Here is a 12,422-nt window from a genome sequence, read left to right as displayed (position 1 = left end):
GTTCCTGAAATGGTGTGAGCGAGACCAGAATCACCAGGCGAGGTCTGCAGCCTCCTTAAAGGGCTGCTCTCAAGAGAGGCGCACGCACAGGAAAGCAGGTGGGATCCCACAGAAAGCAGTATCTTATCACTGACATTGTCAGAAGGGCTGGCTCATGGCAATAATAAAAATCAGACTGAGTTTTTGTTTTATTGTTGCTTTTAAATTCTCTGCAGATAATACTCCTTTTTATTACTTGTTCCTGGGGTGGACATCTCCGAACACGCTGGCCTTGGTATGCTACTGCTTGGAGGCACAATGGCCTTTTCTTGTAAGTTACCCACTTTACTCTGGCCACAGATCACTGTTCTTCAAAATACCCAATAGAAATAGACTTTCCAGCGAGGGAATTCCCACGAAGTCCCTGCAGATCAAATATGTCTAACTCCTGGACATTGACTATTCTGTCAGTTCTTCAATGAGGCAGGCTATTCCAAAGAATAAAAAAAGAGCCTCATTTTCTCAAGACAATAAGAAGAAAACAAAAATGAAAACTGAATTTCAAGCCAGTGTTGTCTTTTTCAGCTTGAGAGCCCCTTACCTCCTTGCTGCAATGTGCCCCCGACATACCGGCTCCTTGTGGCTCTCCTGAGCTGTGTTTCCTGCTGGTGTTGCTGGCAAGAGTCCTGCCAGAAAGGCAGAGGGATTTAAGTAGAGAGAGTGTGAGAGCATTCCGCATCAGTCTATGGCAAGGGAGCACTCGACTGAACAAGAAGCAGCCAGATGTAGTGTCTCCAAGGTGAAGCTGTAATAACTTAGGTGGCAGAAACTTCCTAGGAGACTGGCATAATTATACCCAAACAAATTGTCTGAACAGCCACATCTTTATTTACATGAGATTAAAACTTGCAAGTGTGAGCAAACCCGGAGAACAGCAGCAGACACCAAAGCAGCTAGAAGTGTTGGTAACCTGTCTGACATCCAACATCCGAGGGCTGATAAAGAGCCAGCCTGCGGTTAGGGCCTCCACTTTGGTTCTTGTTTACTGCAACTGAGGATCGCAACCACCAGATGCCAACCCTTAGAACCTTACCAGGTAGCCAACATGTAACAAATCACCCCAAAATGTAGTGGCTTAAAAAAAAGATTTTTAATTGATTTTGAGAGAGAGAGGAAGAGAGAGGGAGGGAGAAAGAGAAACATCAATGTGAGAGTGAAACATTGATTGGCCACCTCCTGCACGCCCCCTACCAGAGACCAAACCTGCAACCCGGACATGTGCCCTGACCTGGAATTAAACTGGCAACCTTTCGATGCCCAACCAACTGAGCCACACTGGCCAAGGCTAAATTTTAGTGGTTTTAAACAACAAATTTTATTTATTGTACATTTTGGGCTGTGTTCAGCTGGGCAATTTTGGTCTCATCTTGGCTTTCTCATGTGTCAGCTGCAGGTCAGCCAGGCAGCCACGATTCTGGGCTTGGTTGGCGGTTGGCTGTTGGCTGCGGCAAGAGGTCGACTAGGAAAATCATCTCCAGTCCTCCAGCAGCCTAACACAGGCTTGTCCTCATGGTGGTCCCAGGGTCCCCAAAGGGCAAGCAAAGGGTGCACAGCCTTGGGAGGGCTGGTTCAAAACTGGCGCATCTTCAAAAGCCGACAACACTGAATTCTGTTGTCCCAAGCAAGTCCTCAGGCTATCCCAGAATCACGTGGGGGGAAATAAACTCCACTTCTTCACAAAAGGAGCTGTACCGTTCTATTACAACACATTGCAAAGAGCATGGGTACCAGGAACAATGAAGGGCCTTGGGCCTTTTTTGAAATCTACAACAAAACCCTTAAAACAGAACAAAACAAACAAACCCACCAGATGTGGTACAGGTGCTAGAAGAAATAAACAATGAGCATTCAAGTCAAGGATCTTTTTTATTGATTTATTTTTAATATTTTTGTTGATTTCAGAGAGGAAAGCAGAGGGATCGCGAGACAGAAATATCAATGATGAGAGAGAATCATTGATTGGGTGCCTCCTGCATGCCCCCATACTGGGTGGGATCGAGGCCACAACCCGGGCATGTGCCCTTGGTCAGATTCGAACCTGGGACCCTTTAGCCTGCAGGCCGGCGCTCTATCCACTGAGCCAAACCTGCTAGGGCAAGGATCTTTTTTATTCTGTATTTTTATTCCATTAAATTAGGCATACATTTATTAAACAAGTTCTATAAACAAGGTACTATGTTAGGCACTTTATGGAACTGTGTTACTTTATATAGATGACGATCATGCATATGTTTTGCATTGGTCTTCTGCCCACTCCATACGCATTTGCTAGTTTGTCCTATTCCAAGAAAGACTTTGGCATATACATTTCTCATAACCTTTATCTTCCAAATTGGTAGCTGAAGTGGTACCACAATGAATATTTTTGCACTTTTTACACCTTTCACAATTATTGATGGGCTAATGTCATATATCTCAGGCCTCATATGCTCCTATCATGAGAAATCTATAAAGATGTTAAAAATATATTAGTTCTGGTCCTATTCTTGACATCCCACAATTCTGTGGCCATGCTCTGCAATTCAGGAACTCGATCATGTAATAGAGTGTGATTCTTTGATCACTGAGCTTTCATGATCTCAACTTTCTCTCCTTTGACCATGACGGAGTGTGCACAGTGGGAAAGGCATGGCTATGGGAGGGGGACCTGCATGGCCAGTCTGAGCAGCAATGCAGTGTGGTAATGAGTCTCTGGATTCAGACTTCCTTGTTCGAATCATGGCTCTCTCCCGTTCTAGTCATGTACCTGAGGGCATGGTATTTGGTCTTTTGGTGCCTCAGTGTTTTCAACTCTAAAAAATGTGAAAACAATAATACATGCTTCTCTGATTTGTTGTGAGAAATAAGTGAGATAATGCATGGAAGGCACTTAGAACTTGTGCATGGCAAGAACTAAATACATGTCTGTGACTAATAGTAATATCTATTCTCCCAGTGTCTTCCAACATGCCCAGTGCCATGTTTTTCCAACAAAATTTATCAAACACAGTACCTTGCACTTTACAGGGACCAACAATATGTCGTTTCTGTTCCGAGGCTTCATTAGAAGTTATACACACACACACACACACACACACACACACACACACACACACACACTTATATAATTATGAATGAAAACTATAAGATATATTTCATTCATATATATATTACATACATATATGAATGAAACTAATACCAGACAGATGTGCCACATGCAGTAAGAGTTTGAGGCAAAGTGCTGAGGCAGCACAGGAGTTGGGAAGAGCAGACCCAGCGAGGCTAAGTGGGTGGCAATTGAGTTGAAGGCTGTTTAGAATCAGGCAAGCTAGGATGCGTTGGGGAAAGGGAGAGAAAAGTCACGTTAAAGCTTCTAATTTAAAATGAGGAAATTGGTCCATATAATTTTCAGTTGCATAAGAGCTCTAAAATTCAATTCTGTAAAACCATGCTTTCATTCCTTGATGAATATATGAGAATTCTGTAAATGAGTCGTTGCATCCAAAATTTTTAGCTGCTGGGCATGAAGTTTACCCAGTATTCACAGCAAAGCAGATTACTAGTGGAAACTTGAATTAGAAAAATGCTGACATATTCAGAAATATAATCTGTACCCAATGGCTTGAATTAAAAAAAAACCCAAAACTACCTAGTAACTCTGCAGTTACTAAAAGGGCCCTGATAGCCTTTCCTTTTTCATGTTGGCATTTCAAGGTTGTTTTGACCAAGCTCACGAGGGAAAAGGGCTTTTCGTAGGATGGTAAGATGGTGTTTCCTCGATGTCTCAGTTGCAGGCAGTGCTTTGAAATCATTTCTACGCCATAAGTGGCCGTGTCCTTAGAAGGGAAGTAACTGGTTTGCCAATGTCATTGTCTCTCAGAATTACCTGGGGAATTTGTAAAAGAAATGCAGATTCCCTGAGCACAGCCTTTGAAGATTTTGACCCAGTCGATCTGTGGTGGAGCCCAGGAATCTGCATTTTAGGAGGATCTGATACAGGTGGTCTGTCGGCAACACTTAATGAAAGAACTGATTTGGGAAGAAGGTTGGGTGAGCTGCCCAAGGTCACAGAGAGTAGCCATTAAACCAGAATGTGTGCTCTGGGGGCAGCACCACTTCCAAGTGCCAAAGGTAAAGCTGAGAACTGAATCTTTTGAAAAGGAAGACCTAGAAGAAAACAAATTTTAAGATACTAATCAAATGTTTAGGAGTCAGGCCTGGCCTCGTGCACAGTCTTGAAGTCAGAGTTTGGTCTTGGTGGCCCCAGTCTTCTTCCTCACTTGGTGTCCTTAGCCACTCGTCCTCTGCCCCCACAACTCCCGGGCCTGCTCTATCACAGCCTTCCCTGCCCCTCCCTGGAAACCTCTCTGCTTCTTCAGCTCAAGAGCATCCTGTTTTGTAGGGCTTCTCTCTGAAGGGGACTGACCTCTTGGACTGATTAAGAGGCACAAAATAAAACAAAGGCTTCCAAAAACAATCCCTGAAATCAGTTGGCATAAAAAATTTGGAAGCCATCCAGCTCCCAAATCACAGTGCAACTCACTGTCAGTAATAATGAGAGGAAACAGAGGCTAGAAGAAAAATGCTCATCGAAATTCAGTTTCAGGCTCCTCACCGGGATCCAGGACAGCATACGTGTGTCACTGGGCTGAGAATGCACCTCAGATGTGGTGCTAGACACAGTGGGCTTTGCGAGAGGAGGGAGGCATTGGTTACAGTGAGAGCCCCGGCTCTGAAGCAGATACTGAGCCCGCGTGTGACAAGCTGCTCTGGAGAAAACAGATGATGCGAATGATTTTTGTTTCAGAGGCATCCCTTTAATGATACCTCAATTAATTTTTATGGCCATGCCTACAAAGTGACTTATAAAACACTGTTCAAGGTGCCTTATAAAATCTACAGTTTTACAGATAATTTCAAATGGCAAGGAGTTTCAAAGCAATGGGCAACGTTCAGTTGAGGTCTGGAAAGAGGCTAGTCTGAATCTGTCTGGGAGTTTTTGCCTAAGGATGCTGGGGTCCAACCCCAGCAGTTCCAAGAAAACAGGTATCTGTTCCTTTATCCAGGCCAGTGTCTCATGTAGGGTCTGCCAAGGGATAAGAGGAAGAGAAAGAGCAAGAAAAGCAGGCAGGAAAGACCACTAGAGGGCAGACAGGAGCTTGGGCCTAAAGCCCTGCTTCCCAAAGGAGGAAGAAACCCTTGGAGACATGGCCAGTCCTACAGGCGGTTTCAGTCTGTGCAGCTGTCCAGCGTGGCCTCTGTCATAGCCTCTTGGATCCATGCAGCGCTTTCCAGGAGCAGGGAGTTTTAGTCATGCTGCCGAGAGGTGAGGTATCTGCCTTCAAAAACTCTCTCTCCAAAACATCTGTGTAGAGACATAGTGGAGAGTTTGAGACCCCAGTTAGTTCATGCTTGTGCTCAGTAACGACTTTAATGCAAAGATATAAGATGAAAAGATGATTTCTACTGCAAACTCATTTTTAACAGGTATTCATGTTACATATTTGAAGAGATATGAATCGCTTTAAACTGTCATGTCTGCTGGGCAGAACACGGGGACCAGTTCCCTAGGCTGGGTATGTTCCTGGTGTGACTTCTAGAGGCCTCAGGACCTCCGTAGGCTCTGCTTCCCCTGCCGGAACACCCAGTGCAGCGCAGCGCCTGGCAGGTGGGCTGCCTGGTGGTGGGGCTCACACCTCATGCTCTCTCCTCCAGCCCCACAGGGGCTCTGAGAATAAAACTCTAGAAGAACCACAGTGAACACCAATCTCTAGACAAAATGATCCTCCTTTACACCTGTGCTGTCTGCTTGCCCTCCTGTTAACCTCTGACTCTCCTCATGTTTCCCGTTCTTCAAAATCAATTTGACGCATTTTTAGACATTTTTATCACTGTCTTTCATTGTGTATAAAGCCTGCAGCTCCTGTCACTGGTACCCCACAATGAACAGTTATATTGTCTACGGTTATATATGATTCTCTGGTAGCTCCAGATGTGGAATCTTGTTTCCTTAATGACACTTCGTCTCCGGTAAATCAGCATCTGCTTTGCTGGGCTTAGACTGGGCCAGATGCATGCCTCTCAATAATTTGCTTTTTGGTTTTTATCTCCCATTCAGGGTCTGGGGTTTGTCAGCCAAATCAACCAGGGGACAGAGAAGCAGCAAACTACAGGACAAATAGTATTGAATGAGCAAAAGGGATTATGATGGTCTAGTGCTCTTATTATTGAACTTGACCAGGACCTTAGGATGGGCCACCAAACCTCATGTGTTAGTGTCCTCTTCTTTGATATTAGAATGTAACTTGTTCTGCATGTCTGTCTTAAAAATAAAAATCAGAAGTTCGAGGGCTTTCCAGAGAAGCACATCATTCGATGAGTGGGAAGTGTCATTATACCAACCTTGGCAACATAAAGGGAAGCTGAGATGGTCTGACCACACCCTACCTGGAGTGGCATTAAAGAAACCAGATTTCATATCTGGACAGGGTCACGTATATCTATGGACAGCATCATTGTTAACTGTGGGGGCCAGCCCCCACAAAGGCTGTAGGATTTTCAGACAATGGGAGGCAGTGATAGATTCTAAAACCCTGGTGGGGAGGTTGGGGCACCAGGAAGGAACTCTTCTTGACAGAGGCTGCTCTCCTCCGAACCACAGGGCTTAGTTGGTTGATTTCTCTCTCACTGATTGATGGACAGCCCCCTCTAGGGAATCTGTCCTTTGTTGACAGTTTAGAAGGGGCCTTCGCATAAAAGGGTAAAGAATTCATTTATGTCACCTGCTTTTCCTCAAGGCTGTTCTCTTTCCAGATGCCATGGTTAAAACCATTCAATTGTAAAACACAAAGTGAGAAAGCTCCCAGGACCTCCTGCTGCAAAACAGAAATGGCCCAGAGACCTGCTGCTGTGAGGGAACACTCAACCCGCAGGAAATATCTGGAGGAATTGCATTCAGTATGGGTTCCCATTGTTTGTGGAACAAAGACTCAGGCCTGCCTCAGGGATATGTTTTCTGAGAGGTCCTGTCACTGAGGCAGCCAGTGTGTGAGTGGAAGCCACTGGGGATCACCATGTTTAGGCTTAAGGATCCTACCCAGGGAAATCCAGGCCTGGGGCAACAATGGACTCACCTGTGGGGGAGGAGGGCCATTCTAAGTGACCCTAGGATTCCCTTAGATAAGGAAACCTAGGATGCTTTTGGAACATTTTCCCAGCACCCAGCCTCCCACCCTACAGGATATAAAGTTGAAAGGGAACTTTGAGAGGCTGCATAATTGAAGCAGAAGCCTCCTCCCAGGGTAGCTGTAAGTGTTGAAATATTAGTCTGGTAGAAATGGTATTGACTCCTTGGGATCCATCCTAATGGTTTTCCTTTACTATCTATGACACTGGGCTAAGGGTTGCTTGCTAATTGCGATCATAGGCACATCCTACAAAGGAACAAGTGACAAATGAGAAAAGCTTTCATCTATTTCACGGAATTGCTACTTGAATCTGAACTCAAATCATTGCTTCCATGGTTGACACTTGAAACCCAGAGTCCTTCCCAATGCTTTTCCTCAGTGCGCTGTTTGATAAAAAACTGATGCTGTACTGGTTACATGTGATGCTTAAATTTTAATCATAGGCACTCTGATGACAGGGAAAGGGCTAGAAAGAGGAGGCGGATCTCTTCTAGGCGAGAATTACAAATCCATGTGTTAGATACAATTAGTTTATTTATTTTTCAGGTGAGAAAACTAAAGCACAGAAATAAAGATATTTTGCAGAAATCCTGTGATGGCAACTCCTCTCAGAATTGCTCTTTCTTTCCACCATTGAGACAGTGGCTACCTACTGAACCAATGCAGAAGTCTTAGACAGCTCCACCTCCTAGTAATCATATTTGCTTAATTTTAAAGTCATACCAATTCATAGCTCAGAAAAGTTTATCAGAATCTGCAGATAAATTATTAGAAACTAGAGGCCCGGTGCACGAAATTCATGCATGGGTAGGGTCCCTTGGCCTGGCCGACAATCAGGGCTGATCTGTGGGGTGAGAGACGGGGCGATTGGGGGCCCCCTGCTGGCACCCGCTTTGGCTAGCCTGGCGCCACCCACTCTCCAGCCCTGCTCCCCCACTGGTTGTCTTCCTCTGTGGGGCGACCAGCGGGGTGATGGAGGAGAGGCTCCCACTGGCACCTGTCTTGGCTGGCCTGGGGCATGCATTGAGTGTCTGCCCCCTGGTGGTCAGTGCACATCATAATGACCTGTTGTTCCACCAGTCATTCTGCCGTTCAGTAGATTTGCATATTAGGCTTTTATTATATAGGAGAATAAGAAAAGTTACAGTGTGGCCACTACTAAGATTGGTATGCTAAACCTGTATTTATATATCCCTGGCAATTAAAGCTTAAAAAAGAAAACACCACTATTTAAAAATATAGTAAATTTTTTCTTCTGAATTCAGTTTTATTCTTACTGAAGTACATCCTTTATTGTTTCTTTCAGTAAGGTTCTATGAATTGTTAAGTCTGTCTCAAAATATTTATTGTTCTTTCTTGAATTATAATCTGCGAATAGAGTTACTAAATTAATTGTTTTCCTGAAGTAGTTTGATAATATGAATTTATTTCCTTTTGATCTCTATTTTTGCTACAGGTAGGTCTACTTGTTAATCATTGTACATATGTTGCCTTTTGTCTCTGGTGGTTCCTAAGGTTCTCTGTTTGTCTTTGGGCTTTTGTGGTTCTGTGGAAATGTATCTAGCTGTAGATTTTTGGAAGTATGCTGACTCAGGGTACAATTTTAATCAAGAATTCACACCTTTCACCAATTCTGGAAAATCCTAAGATAGTATTATTTCAACATTGACTATTCAACATTTTCTCAACCTCCTGGTAGAACATTTATTAAATATAGGTTGGATGTCTCCTTCTGTCATCCATACTTCTTAATCTTTATTTCATATTTTCTATATTTTAATCAGTATGGAAGACTTCAGTTCTCCAATTCAGTCTTCATGAAACGTGGGGTTTGGGGAGCAGATCTCTCCCTTGCAGGTTCTAGCCTTATGGAGTTTGAAGAATAAAATTCGTGGACTAAAAGGACTTGTTAGTAAAAGGGTGGAAATTTATTGGAAGCAAATACAAACTCCTATGTAGGGAGGGATTCCCAAGGGGGTAACCAACTAAGCCCCTTTCTCTAAGTTTTCAAAGGTTGGAAGTTCTTTGTCCATCTATGCTCCCTTCTAATTGGACCCCTTCCCCATTTTATGACCCCGTGCTCTCCTAATTGGTCACCCTTTTTCAGGATATCATTTTCAAAGTCCAAAACCCACATGGTGCCCCTCTTTTTCTATCTCCGTTATCTTGCAACATTCCACTATCTCCTGTGAAAATGTTTCCCTCTTCCTGGCATCTGTGGACATTTCTCTATCCTCTGTGAAAGTATGTTAAGCATTTTGACAGCTTCAAGCTCTCTCTGCTTTTCATATATGCATTCTTCTCCCATGGACCCTCTTTATTCCCTAAACCTGCTTATTTTGTCTCTAAAATTCCTTTCATTCAGGGATGGCTGTTCATCCACTGAAGATTTAATTTCTGTGGGAACCACTGTGTGTACATTGTACATGTGATTCCTGCACTTACATTGAAGTTTACCTTCAAAGCTGCTAGTTTTATTCCATAGTCTCCTCTATAATACAGTTTTTCTTTACAGTTTCCTCTTTCTTTTTTTGTCCCTGTGCTCATTTTGAACATACTATTTATTGAGTCTAATTTTTCTACTATCTCAAGTTCTTTGAAATTAGGTATTTCTGTTGGTCAATATTTCCCGTAGGAAGGATAATTTTGCTGTGGGTTTTTTTTTTTTTAATTTATAAGCTTATGTTCATAAGCATTATTTTATTTTCAGGGTATGTCCTCAAAAAATTAAAAATCTCCCAGCCTGTCAGCATGTATCTCCTTTATTTAGTTCTCCTTTAAGGCATGTCAGCACATTTTTTTCTTTTGATTTGTAGAAATATTCCATGTTAGTCATATAATTATTATTTGATATTTTACATTTTTGTGATATTATGTATAGTATTTTAAAAACTTTACTTTTTAATATATTTGTTTATTGATTTCATAGAGTAAGAGAGAGAGCCACAGAAACATCAGTGATGAGAGAGAATCATTGATTGACTGCCTCCTGCACACCCCCTACTGGGGATCTAACCTGCAACCCAGGCATGTGCCCTTGACCGGAATCAAACCCGGGACCCTTCAGTCCACAGGCCTATGCTTTATCCACTGAGCCAAACCAGTCCCAGGGCTAACTTTATTTTTAATTATTGTTGATTTATTGAAGTAAAAATGAGTGTTGTATATTGATTTTGTATACAGAGTTCTTGCTAAACTTATTTAGCAATTCTAACACAATCATATCACCTGTGAATTAATCATGATTTGTTTCTTCCTTTTTTATTCTTCTGCTTTACATTTATTTTTCTTTTTTTAAAATTTTTTTTTTATTGATTTTTAGAGAGAGAGGAAGGGAGAGGGATAAAGAAATAGAAACATCGAGGAGAAAGGAACATCATCTATTGGCCGCCCCCTGCTTGCCCCTTACTGGGGATCGAGCCCAGGCTATGCCCTGACCAGGAATCGAACAGCTACCTCTTGGTTCCTGGGTTGACACTCAACAGCTGAACCACACAGGCTAGGTTTACATTTCTTTTCATTGCCTTCTTGTGCTGGTCAGAACCGCTAACAGCGGTTCTCAACCTGTGGGTCGTGACCCCTTTGGCGGTCGAGTGACCCTTTCACAGGGGTCGCCTAAGACCATCCTGCATATCAGATATTACATTACGATTCATAACAGTAGCAACATTACAGTTATGAAGTAGCAACGAAAAAATAATTTTATGGTTGGGTCACAACATGAGGAACTGTATTTAAAGGGCCAGAAGGTTGAGAACCACTGCGTCTAGTAGAATGTGGAATAGGAGGGAGAGAGTCAGTTCTTGTTTTGTTTCTGATCTTGCTATAAGACTTTTATGTATATAAATATTACCTTTATTAAAATTTACCCGTTCCTTTTTTTACCTAGCTTGCTAAGGTACTTTATTTTTGTTATGAATGGATTCTGAATTTTGTCAAATACTTTTGTCTGTGCTATATGAGATCATAAAATTATCCTTACTCTTAAGGATGTGCAAGGGGTGTTCATGAGGTTGATGGGTGAAGGCTGAAGCTGCAATTCTTAAATACCATTGGGGTAGTCAAGGGTTGCTGCTTCCTGTACTATATGTGCATCCCTTCCCTGTATTTCAGGTGATTTTTAAAGAATTATTTAAGTGGAAGTGTTAAAATGATATTTTACTATGATTAGAAATATGAATAACCTTGCATTAAAAAATGAAATAATGGACCCAACCGGAGTGACTCAGTGTGCTGGGGTCCAACCCCAGCAGGTCCAGGGGTCCCCAAAGGTGTGGACGGAGTCGGCGAAGAAGGAATGACACGGAAACAGCGTTCAGTTGATCAGGAGCCTAGCCAGGATCTCTAGCCAGGATCTCCAGCCAAGTTCTGGTCTGGATCTCCAGCGAAGTTCTGGTTAAGATCTCCAGCTAGGTTCTGTGTCCATGTTCTCCAGCCAGGTTCTCCAGGTTCTCCAGCCAGGTTCTGTAGCCATGTTCCCTCGCTAGGTTCTGCAGCCAGGTTCTGTCACCAGGTTCTAGTCAGGTTCTCTTGCCATGTTCTATCCAGGTTCTTCAGCCAGGTTCTCTCGCTAGGTTCTGTCTCTAGGTTCTGTGTGTAGGTTCTGTCTCCAGGTTCCTGTTGCCAGTTTCTGTCCAGGATCTTTTGCCATGTTCTCTCCAGCGAAGTTCTTCTGTCTCTAGGTTCTGTGTAGGTTCTGTCTTCTAAGTTCTGTCTTGTTACATCTGTATTTATCCCAGTTGATTCCAATCCTATCAATCTCTATTCCAAAGGTTAGGGCGTTTATCTCCATTCCAGGGAGTAAAGATTATGTAGCTTAAGCATGATTGTTCATAGTTAAAGTGATTAATTACCCACCTGGCACTTAGTTAAGAGGTTTTATTCCCTCCCTAACTTCAGGGGAAAATCCCTACCTGGGGAAACAACCTTTCTCAGAGACCTTGGTTAAAACACATAGTGCCAACAAGGTGAGCAAACATATTAAGAACAGTATGCCATATATGCCAGGTCCCTTGAAACAGCAAGCATGGACCGGCTCCCAGCATCAGTGGTTGACCTATGAACCAGGAGGTCACGGTTCAATTCCCAGTCAGGGCATATGCCCAGGTTTCAGGCTCAATCTTCAGTGTGGGGTGTGCAGGAGTCAGCCTATTGATTCTCTCTCATCATTGATATTCTCTCTTCATCTCTGAAATCAATAAAAATATATTAAAAAAT

This window comes from Myotis myotis, unplaced genomic scaffold (genome assembly GCF_014108235.1).
Source record: "Myotis myotis isolate mMyoMyo1 unplaced genomic scaffold, mMyoMyo1.p scaffold_m19_p_14, whole genome shotgun sequence".
Lineage (NCBI taxonomy): Eukaryota > Metazoa > Chordata > Mammalia > Chiroptera > Vespertilionidae > Myotis > Myotis myotis.
Note: the sequence above shows the minus strand (reverse complement) of the source record.